Below are 12,817 nucleotides of genomic sequence, written 5' to 3'. Positions count from 1 at the left end.
CCTTTTTATTGCACTTTCAAGGTTTCTTTACACTGTTATCTGAAAGGTTACTGCATTGTACGCAATACGTATTAATACATTCTAGAGCAGCAGGGAGAGATGTTGGCTGCTTATCTTCTCTTTTTCAAAGGACATGTAGTCCTTTAGAGAAATAATTGCACAATATATATCCAATTAGTCATGCTAGCTTTTAGTAAACACATGATCATTTTTTTGTATTAAGTTTTTATAGCCAATTAATGTGCCACAATCCCCTCTCCAACAGACCCAAATCTCTTTTTGATTGGTTTTGAATCTCTTCTTTATGCGTCATAGCACCCAACCAGAAACAGTGGTGAATGTAACATCTCAATCAAATGTTCTCCATTGATCAGATCCAAAGATGTTTAATTTTTTTTTAAAAGACTCAGAAATCATGATATTCTTCTGAGCTGCCGTTTAATTTATCTGCCATCTCAGGAAGTCTCTTACCTACCGGTAACTGCAGCATGCATTGATTTGCGGGGTCATTTTCATTTGTTTTTTCTCTCTCACCTGAGGCATTTTTAAAGAGGCATGCTTACGAGTTTAGGAAATAGGGCTGTCACACATTACGATCAATCTCCCGTCCCCTTCTCAGCCCAGATCAATATGAACCTGTCTCCAATGGGGACATCTACCACAAAATGTCACTCAGCACAAACATACCCGGGGCACGTCTGAGGGGTCTGCTGGACCAGGGAGAACAGAGGAAAAGAGAAAATTGAAATGTTTCCTGAAGCATTTCTGGAAGTCATTTCTGTTAGCGTCTCTCTCAATACGTGATGGTATTGGAATTAAATTGGCGTCATTACACAGTATGGAACTGGATGCGGAATTCAATGGTTACTACTAACAATCGTCCCAAAGCTCAGCTTCTTTTGCGGTTCCTCCTCAAAATACACAAATCGCAGTAAGTTACTCCTGTCTTCCATCAATCCCCCCGTCAGACAAGTTTTAGGGTGTTACCATGGTGACTGGCAGGGATATCGTGACGGAAGAAATTGATGTGTGTGCATGTTTGTGTATGTGCTTGTGTGTGTGTGTGTGTGTGTGTGTGTGGGTGTGTGTGAGCTTAAAGGAGCAGCTGCCAAACGCAGGCCGCAGTAGATGGGTTTTGCTTTTTCCATCCGGTGTCACACTCACACCTCTAAGCCCAGCAGCACAGTGGCCTGTAAAGCTGAGAAAGCTTCAGGTCAGCATCTGAGCGTGACATCGAAGACTAAAGAAACATAAGTGTTGTTGTTTTTTTGACATCCCAAAAACTCACTGCGAAACAAAAACGCCGTCCGACAGCTCTCAATCGGAACAGTCAAATTTCTTCATGATTCCAACATCTGTCGTGGATTCTTTATCAAAGATGAAGCAATTATAAAAAGGTGAGGAGAAAATATAAGCAGCAAAAGATAATTTCGCAATAATTTGTGTGAGAGAAGTTCCTGGATAAACAAAAAAGTCCAGAACAGTGTACTGGAAGGAAAGCAGCCTTCTCTGGCTCCGAAACAAATAGTCTCAGATTGAGCAGAATTCATGAATGAATGGAAAAAGAGATTGAGGTTAAAAGAACATTTGAAGCGCAAACATATTGCTCCCTGAGCATGGCATGACTGGGTAAATGTTTTTCAAAAAACAGCTCATTTCTTTCCAAAACAACAAGCTTTGTCCCTCTGAGAAGAGGTATTTACTCAGGAGTCATTTAATATCCTGGATGGCATGGAAGTCTTTGTGTCATGCATGACTAGAGGAAAAGGCACGCACGCATGTGTCTGTTGTGCCTGACTTAAACAGCAGTGTTTTCGCGACGCTTGAATGATCGGGTTTGTCGGGGCAGATATTCTTCAAGTGTGTCAGAAAATGCCAGCTCGCTGCTTGTTTGAACGAAATCAATCAATCAGTCAGCACGAATCAATCACTGCCTCAGCCTGAGGATCAGCTGCGTCCTTCTCGCTTGATTAATATCCTTTACATTTGAAAATGTATTTGTCAATCCAGTTTTGTATCAAACAATGTTGTTGGCCACGTCATGTTTATCCTATTGCTGTGATATGCCAAGGATAACACGGTGACAATAGAAGTGTTTTATCGAGAAGAAAGTGCAGCTTCAGTGATATTCTCTTTGCTTCACTATCTTACTCTCTCATTCTCTTTCTCGCTCTGCCTCTGTTATATAGCTGACTCATATAATTGCACAAGCTCGTGTAATTCCACTCATTTTCTGTGTCACAGAACCGCACAAAGAAACCATTGATTTCTTTTAATGTGTGTTCAACCCTCCAAACTCTGAAAACAATGTTATCTAGTACTTGAGGGTTACTGCTGTATTAGAGGAAAAAGTAGTTTTCGAGAATATATTGGAGCCTGTACTTTGAAATAAAAGGAACAACACTCTCCTCCCTAAAAAGTGTGTGTGGAAGAGGGTGGGCTCACTGGGGGTGAAGAAGAGGAAAACTGTCGGAAAGAGTTGAAGAACGTCTTTCCATAGTGTAAGTGAGTGAGGTATTGGTGTATTCATGTTGCTCCAATTTTCTTCTTCATCATTACGGTCGCCTACATTTCCATCACACCTGAATAAACTCTCTTCCCCAAGGAAATCAACTTCCTTACATTTCCTATTTCCCCCTCTGTTTTTCCTGTCACCATGGTTACAAAATGATTTAGGGAAAGGCTACTGTGTGTGTGTGTGTGTGTGTGTGTGTGTGTGTGTTAATGGGTGTGGGTTTTTGGGGGCTTAGCCGTGTGTAAGCGCACCTTCAATCATGATCCATGAGGCACTTTGTATGAAGCAGCTAACCATCTCTTGTTTAATAAAGAGTGTGCAGGTCAAAGGTCAAAGAGCTGAAAGAAAAAGACAGGGAATGAATGATACCATGGGGACATTAGGCAAAGCCATTCGCCTGTAATTAAAAAAAAAAGAGATACACAAAGATAAATACATTGTTAAAGGAAAGTCTTGTTGTGAGATCTGAAAATCCATATACTCGAGTATATGGATTTTAATAAATGGATAAATGGATAAATGGATAAATGGATAAATGGATAAATGGATAAATGGATAAATGGATAAAATAAATATGAGCGGCCATCGAATTCAACCACCTCATCCACATTCTTGAAGTCCTTTAAGTATTCAACCATGACATTGAAAATATTTTTAGGTATCACTAAGAAAAGCCTTCTGTACTCCAACACACTCTACCGGGCTGGTTTGCAGTGTTTAGCCTCGCGCAATATTTCAGAACTTGAACGAACTTGAACTTCTCTTTGAGTGAGACTCTTCCCATAATGTCAGACACTCATAACAACAGTCAGAGCCTGTCATAGCAAAAAGAAGCACTTTTATGGGACGTTAATGACGGTGCCAACTTGCACTCGGCAGCCTTGCCTAATTCTGGACCACTTTCAGAAATTGTTGTTGTTTTTAGTCAGTCATATAGAAACGCATGAAAAAAATAAGGTCCAGGTTAAGAAATACAAAAGTTACGCTTTAGGCGCATGTCGATAATGTCTTTCTCATTAAACGAATGAAACTGAGAAAGACTGAGATACATTAAATAAATCTCTGTGGAGTTTCTTCAATACACTAACCTTGTTTAACAAACGAATCAATGGTTTCATTGATTCGTTTGTCAGCGGGCTGTCAGCAGAATACATCCTCTGTTCATTCCTTCATGCATGATTGTGACTTAGGAGGTCACCTCACAGATTTACAGGTTTTGTTTTGTTATCATGAAACACAAACCCGGCCTTGCATTGCTTGTTCACTTCCTTGAAACATTTTCTTTCAGTATTTCACCACCAACAGAGACATAATGCTCTCTCAATCAGACAGTATATTGTTGGGGTTCTTAAATGACTGGGGTCCATTTCGTCCTGAGAAGATTATCTCTAGCTCTTGGAGTCGCCGGAAGCTTTGATCGCAAATCTTCTACGTCTTCTCTCTTCAAACGATATTTTTTTTCAGAGGTGTTTGCACAAGCCTCTGTGCTATTAATAGACTCAGTGTTTGTCATGACAACCAATTACCCATTGCAAAAGCAGTAAGGCTAAGTAAGGCAATTAAGTGGTGAAAGTTGCAGGATTTGTCAGTGTGCTTCCGCTCACGTATGTGGGTGAGCACACAGCTAAATGTTCCAGTGTGATGCTTGGTATAGTTGGATGTGCTGTGCTTCATTTCTATAATTTCCTAGTATTTTATAAGCAAACTGTCTATTGCCGACATCATTTTAATAGGTTTTATTTTTTATTTTAGAAGCAGCAATCATAAGCATTACGCATTGTAATTTTAATCAAGCAATACAATTCAATGGTGAATGAGCATTGTTAAGCACAAAACGTGGGAAGAATGGTTCAATGGTTTATTACTTTTAGATAATGAGGTTTTTATCATTGTCATAGTATAACTCAAAATTAAATAAATATACTTCAATGACTAGTGATTGAATAACAATAAACAGCGTTCTTCCAAAGTTGTATAGCTCTGCTGTCTGCTGTCAGTGAGAGTAGGGACTTTTGATCATTGAATTATTATTCACCGTAGGTTTTTTTTAAAGCACAGCAGCTCTCATTCTTAGTGTTCTGTGTACCACGCTGCATAAGGCCGCGGTTCGCCCATTAGGTTTCCTCCTGATTCTTTCAAGTTCCATATCTCACTCTTGCAGCCACCCAAAGCTTGTTGCCAGAGACTGACATGACTGACAATGTAAAAAAAAGAAAGAACAACTGCTGGAATAGAACGTATCATTATGGAAAAAATGGTCATGTATTACCCCAACTGTCAAATCATAGCAAACAGTGCGGTATAAAGAGAAGCACATGCACACACATACATTAGAGGTACTATTGCATTTAGTTGCCCTGCGTCAACATGTGTACATTAATGTGAGAATGACAAATAAGTGTCAGATTGGGTCAGAATAAAACGACATCCTTCTTTGAACAAATCACTTTGTATCCACCTCTAAGCCCTCACAGGTAAGCAGGCTGTCCTAGTGAGCATGTTGTTGCTTTACAGAGCCTGTGGGCAGTTTATAGACAAACCAGGTTTGTTAAGCCTAATGGTCCGTGTATTGATTGGCTGGGGTATCCTCGCAAATCGCAGGGGTAGAATGAACAATGAGCTTGTCATTGAGGATCTCTAAATGCATTTCAGCTTGTCGTTTTATTGACCCTACTGAAGCGGGGTTTATTTACACACTTTACTCGCAGCCTATTTTTACAATGGCACGATCGATCGGTGAAGAAGGTGTTGAAGGAAGTATTGTTCATCATCCACTGCACAGTTGACTGGTTATAACAGAGTGAACAGCTTTTAATCATATCTAAAATAAAGTGGCTATGGGTGGTAACGTTGGGAAGTGAAAACAATAAAAGTATTTGCAAATGATTGACCTTTTCCGCGATTAAATAAATGAGGCTACGCTGAACAAATGAATCAGTCCATGCAGGACAGAAGTGCTAATTAGCTGCGTTGACTTCACAGTCAGTAGGCAGGATGGCAGGGTTATCGCTAAGCTGCTGTCAACTGGGTGCAGCTACTGAGCCATAAGGAGACTGTAGTCATCAGTAATCCCAGGCTGGATCAAATGATGCAGGTTCTCACATCTGTGTTAAGAGTCTGATGAAAGGTGTCAAACTCCACGCTTCCGGGAGAGTCACAGCTGCAGATTAAGTGTGCACCATTCACGCACAAAGGATGTAATCGGAAAAAGCCTTCTCAGCTGAGCTGCATGGAAAAACATGCTCATCCACACGCATTATGCACACATACAATAGATTGTTTTTTAGGCGGCGTTTCTCTTCGCCCAATGTAACCTTTGTTCTCAGTAACTGATGCTTAAATGTCAAGCTGTTGTGTTCATGATTTTGTTTCTGAATTTCTGGAAATGTTAACTCCTCATCACCCCTTTCCTCAGAAAATCTCCGACATTAATCTCCATTAATTTCTTCCTGGCCATTTGTTTGCATTATAAAAGAATTATGTCGGAACTTAAAACATTGCTAAATAGTTACAGCACATGATAAGTCGTTAATTGTTTGTGGCATCTTTGTCCTGTGCCCTGTGGCCTATGAAAAGTATCCATTGTTTGCTTTCTTAATGGACTGTGCTCTTTGGCTGCTATAGGGCAGTACTGGAAAGAGGCTTGGAAACCTCTGAGATACCATTACCATTAGCCCTAATGTTCTTTTAAAATGGAAAGAGCATCTGTTGATGCTGTTTGCGTAATACAGTCTCACCGTCATCATATCCTGCTAGCCAAGGTTACTTGGCCTGTCCCTTTTCCTGAAGTCAGTCACATTTGCCTCTTAGCAAAACAGGCACTTTTCTGATGCTGTCCGCTGTTCATTTAGCTATTTTTAGCTGCGCAATCATGATACAATATCCTGTCAGTAAATATTCCGATTTCTCAAACACAGTATACAGTTTGTAATGACTCTGACCTAACAGAAACAAATGGAAAGCACTCTTTTAAGAATTTCAGAGTGAGCCGGGTTGTTCTTTTTTGTACATATATATTTTGAATGAGGACACGGACCCTCGACAGGGTTTGTGACGGTAACATTAGTTAACATGGTGATTATTTCCTGTTGTGCCTCAAAGGTCACAGCTGTCTCATCTGACTAAAAGGCATGCAATGTTAAACACTTCACCTTCAAACGTCACAGCCCGGCTGAAGCTGATAATTGCTCAGACATCAGATTGGAGGTGGCTGACGACTTAATAAGCGTTTGAAAGGAAAATGGGAAAGTTGGCAGTGCTGTGAACGGCTGAGGACCAGGTCCAAGTCTGGAGGCTTGATTAGGAAAATTTACTTTCAAGTAATGTTTTCCACAGTGTCCAATCAAAATCATCAGCAGCAAATGTGTTTGAGGTGTTTGATTCTGGCATGTTGGGGGGCACTCGGCATGATACTAATGGCAATCAAACCGCTGCAGACGTGACAACATCTTTTCTGAATACGGCTGGGCATACATGCTTCCTTCCCATTTGAGAATTGCTCATTCACAAACTTGCTGTAGACTCTAAAGTGCCCACTGACATCATTTAGCTGATTATGGCACATCGAGCAGTAGCTCTTGGTAAATGGGTTATGCTCAAAATACAACACAAACAATGTTGTGCTTTTCTACCTAAAACGAAAGATCAAACATTTTTCCAAACTGCCAATTTGACAATCATGCGGTGACAACAATCAAATTATTGCAGTTTGGTGCACTGATGTGTTTCATGAGCAGCAATGCAGGAACACAACGACGTTTGAAAGAAGTGGCTGTACAGTATGTGTAGAAAGATGATGGTATAATATGTTCAAATGTTTCACAGATTCACCAAAATATTCTGAAATGAGCACAAACTATTTATGTAATTTGGATACAAATTGGTGAAGTAAGTCGCTAGATCTACACATTAAATTGATATTTTCTAGAAGATGGTTAAATATGCTATTTTCTTCAGAGTGAGTTTGCCAATTCATAAAATCAGACTGAATATTTTTTCATCCTCTCTCTCTTGATGAACGTGATTCATCTCTGACGTTCATTTGCATGTCCTTTTATTCCCTCCTAGGTGGTGCATTCATTAGGCAGCACAGAATACTCACCTCGAAATAAGTAATACACAGAGGGAACTAATTATTGTGATTATGCATAATCTTTGCCCGCACATTTGTTTTTCTTTTCCAATTAAATTAAATTCATATTCACAATATGCTTTGAACAACAAAGCAGGCGGTACCTTTGCTCTTGCTCCTCTGCTGTTTCGTGAGGAAACCTGTGTGAGAACTGCAATGCTACAGGCTGCGATTGTGGATTGTTTTTCCATAGACCGTTATATATATATATATATATATATATATATATATATAATATAATATAATATAGGACATTTTTCCCCATACTAATACTGAGCCTTGGCACGAACCCAGCAAGTTTGTGTTTCATTTATACAGGGATTTATAGATGGAGCTGGGCAGAGAGAATAAATGATGTTTTTCTGGAGAGGAAAACAATTGCATACTTTATCTCTCCAGTTGGTGAATAAAACATAACGTAGCTGCTGAAATAACATTATGATGAGTTGTACGTGTGTTCACCGAGTATGCATTTGAACAAATGTAGAATATTTGTCGAAAAAATGTTTTTTTAGCCAAGACTGATTTCTCATGCGGGAGCCTACGACTGATCTTTTGCACAGCGAGCAACATTGGTGCTCTGCATTTTGTATCAGCAGCAGCACGAGCACAACAACACTGCCGGCTATACTTCCAATCATACCGGTCTGTGCGCCACAGGCAGCTGCTATGCACCTGTGATCTCATCATGCAGCTAAAGACAGCTAAAATAGTGTGTTGTAGCTTAAAATAGAGGAAATGGTTAGCAATATGACACAATAATTATAGAAAGATTTGCTAATATCATAAACTTAGTATATTGTCCCAGACAAACAATTGCAATTGCAAATTACTTGTTTAGGCCGCACTGAATACATATATTGACTTTGGTAATGCCCTAATCATATTAAAATGTCCATGTTTAGTTGGAGCTTTATGTCCAGTATAAGGTGAAAGTTGCTCACAATGAAACATACCTGTTTAGGGAAAGACAACATGATATACTTTAACATTTCTATTATGATCAAGGTTAGCTTAAAGCAGAAGCACAGGCAGGATTGTCAAAAATGTCAAAATTTCCAAGCAAAACTTCACAGCTGTGCATCACTGGACCTCACAAATGAAAGCTATGGGATGTGGTAACCTGACTTACCTGCTTCCCAAAGGACAGTATTTCCTGAGACTCCCTCATTCCTGCAGGAGGGATGTAAACAGCTCTTACATGGCAACAGGAGATGGAGGGAAGAGGAAACTTTAGATGATAGACTGATTTTCAGAAGGAGAGAGAGACAGTGAGCGAGAGAGAGAGAGAGAGAGAGAGAGAGAGAGAGAGAGAGAGAGAGAGAGAGAGAGAGAGGGCAGTGACATAAGAGTTGGGGAGAGTGATGAGTTAAATTGAATCTTCTTCTGGTCCATGACAAATCGAGCCGGTGTTTCCACCTGAGTTGTGTTACGGACAAATCTGCTTGTAGAGTAGCTGCAATTAAATCCTAGTTCCACAGTGCCTCACTTCAAAGAGAGATTACTCTTGAATATCAGAATTAGGAGACTTTACATCTTTCGTGCAAACGTACACGAGTCAACTTATGCCCATTGTATATCGTTTTGATCACATCCAGGATGTCATAACCGAAGCATATACTGAATCAAGAATCCTTTAGCAGTCCGCTCTCATGTCTAGAAGACCACAGTTGAAGCCAAATTGAATGATTGAATGACACCGGGGTAATGATCTAACATCACATGTCAACCCTGTGTCACTATGAAGAGCAGTGAAGTCTGTGGGTTTTGATATCTGTCTACCTACTTCCACCCCCCAAATTCCATCCAGGTCCCTTTCCTCTCTCACACTCTCCCCATCCTCCCCCCACCTGGAGTTCACTGATCGCATGAAAGAGCTGGTCATTGCTGGAACCAAACACACTCCTCGACGGCTCCACAACCATCCTCTGTCTCCCCTACATGATAACGGAAATAATTGATATCTTCTGGGTCCAGGCTACAAGGCTAATGACACCAATGACTCGCTCCAGGAAAAGTCGGGGCCCTGTATGCAGCTAGCCGTTTCAATTCCTGTCCTGCAAGTTTATAGAAAAAGAAAGGTGAGGCTGCGAAGAAACAACAGTAAACATGCTAACTTATCAAACTTAGCATATAGAAAGGAGGTGGAGTTGCTGTTTTATTTAATGATTCTCTTCAATGCAAGCAGATGTCCTTTAGTCATTTTAGGTCTTTTGAATATGTGGCTCTAAATTCCACTCAAGCTTTATTCCTAAACATTTACAGACCGCCTAAATGATGTGCAACCTTCTTTGATGAGTTTACTGAACTGCTGTCTGTAATCTGTATTGATTTTGACTGTGTTGTTATTGTTGGTGATTTTAATATCCATGTTGATAATCCCCAGGACAGAGAGTCTATAGAACTATGTTCGATAAACTATGAGAAGCAGCGTTCAGTTTTTCTGCTCCACATATCTGGAACAAAGTCCCAGAAAGCTGCAGGTCTGCTGAGACCCTCAGCTCATTTAAATCAAGATTGAAGACTTTTCTGTTTGCTGCTGCCTTTAATTGAACCACATTCAATTAATATATTAATCAATTTCCTGCATTTCTGCATTTTACTACTGTATTTTATTTCTTACACTGTTCTTAATTGCTGTTCAATCTCCTTTTCTTTTGCCTTATGTTTTGATGCTTTTAATGGTTTTAAAAGGACTGCACAATATATCGCCATTTCTTCCGGGACCGAGTTCGTGCAAGGCGTACACTATAAAACGCAGATCGGCAGAGATCTTTTCCAGACGTGGTTTGTGTGCGAGTAATTGCAGAATTGCGGCAGTGTATGGTTGATTGCATGCAGCGTAATGTCTCAGGGAGACATCAATTATTGTTTCAATGTATGTTTTAAATCTCCTTTACTTTTGCCTTTATGCTTTTAATGGTTTCATGTGAAGCACTTTGAATTACCTTGTTGTTGAAATGTGCTATACAAATAAACTTGCCTTGCCTTGCCTTACCTGGGAAGGCCGGCATCTTATCTCACAGAAGCAGAGGCAGGCAGTAGCATCCTATGCCATAAAGAGAGTGGAGCAGAGAGACACTGGGAAAAAGACAGACCATTAGCGGAGCAGCTCCCGGCACTATCCGCACTGCAATCAATGCGGATATAGTACCCACAATCCCCCACTCACTCAGAGACATCCCGTCCCACATCACTGGCCGGCACTGGAGCAGTAGAGTATAGAGCTGCCGCTCTGAAATGACAGCTTAACTACAGGGAGGGATAAGAAAGGCCTTTTGAGTTTGTCTTTTCTTTTTTTTATCTCTGCCTTTCTCTGCGCTGCTCTTAATTTATGCGGCACTATTATCGAGGGACGCTGTAAAATGATGAGTCCATTTAGAGGTCTTTACATGAGGAATCCTAAGTAAGTTTACCCTCACTTTCTCTATCAGTGAGTGTTTGCATTTTAGAGTGTTGGTTAAATTAGCATCTAAATGAGAGCAGAGGAATGGGATATAACTTTAATCATAACTTATTCATCAACTTAGCATATCAAATGCATTAAAAAAACGCATTGTTGCTGACGTATTGAGTGTTTCTAGATTCATTTTAGCGTTGAAAACACACAGTGCAGGAGTGAAAGATCAATACTAGCGAGCTAGCGAACACTTCCAGTGTGGTGGAAAGCTTGTTGGTAGAGGTTGTAGAGGCTTTGTCATGGTTTTGTGATCCTTGTGTTTTGGTGTGTGCGCATGCTTATCAGCTTGTTTGGTCAGTCTAATCTCTCCTGTTTTCACAGAAACTCGCCGCAGAGACACTGACAGGCAGCCTGCATCCACTCCAGCCTCGGGCGAGTATGAAAAATTAAAGATCCATGTTTTTCTGCTCCTCCTCCAACACTGCCGCACAGCAATGGATTCTAACAACTCCATTCATGTTATGTCAGCTCTGCACAGCCTGTGATATAGGGTTGCCGAATCATAAAGTATGAAACAACACAGTAAATATCTAATTCCCAAAAGTCTCGAGAGCTTTCAATAAACAATCAATCCATACATTTTTTTTTTATATTATACGTTTATTTGGAACAAAGTCATCCCACTTGTATATATAGAACAACAGTGAGAGGAGTGGGCGTAAACAATTCTCAGTGATTTGCCTGAAGAAAAAAAACACCTAACTTTCTAACAGCAGAAGACGTTGTAGCTTTTCATCACAGGTTTCTCAGCCATATATGATGAAAGGAATACTTTACATGTGAATCAGCAGTCAAAACACAAGTGTGGATCAGTCACGAGGACTCAGCAGTGTAGAATGGTGTGCTGACGGAGAAGGGAAGGTTGCTGGCTTGCCTGAGCTAAATAAATAATCTCTGGGCTGTAGAATCACAGGAGTGTGGGAGGAAGGTCTGCAGGGAGCATGGAAACAGTGATTAGTAAAAGCGGATCCACTCATAGAAAATCCACCTTCATGATTGACTTCTATGAGAACTGATCCACATGCAATTGTGCTCCCTTACCACACCTTTTTTAACAACATTATGTAACATAATTATGTGACAGTACGCCATTATGATGATGGATTAACATCTTTTAATGAGGTGCAGACTGACTTAACAGAAATGAACGCTTTAAATACAAAACACGGTTCATAAAACATGCATATTTTATGAGGATTTTCTAATTCTCTCCACGTGCATTTTTATCTCACATTTCACTGAACACGTGAAATGATCGCAACTAATCATTTTGCCTCAGTGAATTCAAAATTGACACTGGTTTAATATAAAGCCGTCTTTTGAAAATGTATGCAAATATTTGATGAGCAGGACTATTTCTTGTAAATCTTGTTTTAGCTCCATTTAGTTGAGATAGCTGGATACTCAAACCCTGCAGTCATGCAACTAGACAATGTGGGTTTTAGGGGCTGACAGAATGAATTCCGACAGATGACAACAGCGGTGTTAAATTGAAAGTAGAAAAAAACAAAAACAACCTGCTGCACAGTCCACATGCTCGTGTACAAAAACACATACTTGAGAACCTGATTCTGAAAGGACCACTGCATGAAAGGGGCTCAGGGGGCATCTTTATTTAAGCCAGGGCAATGACATGTCACATTAGGTGACCGCTGTCAAGTCCTCATAGCTGAACTGAAAAGACCAGCTGTGCCGCAGTCATCAAATATGC

The sequence above is a fragment of the Melanostigma gelatinosum genome, assembly GCF_949748355.1.
Source record: "Melanostigma gelatinosum genome assembly, chromosome: 12".
NCBI classification, from domain to species: Eukaryota; Metazoa; Chordata; class Actinopteri; order Perciformes; family Zoarcidae; genus Melanostigma; species Melanostigma gelatinosum.
The sequence above is the reverse complement of the archived record's forward strand: the minus strand, read 5'-3'. Positions refer to the sequence as shown.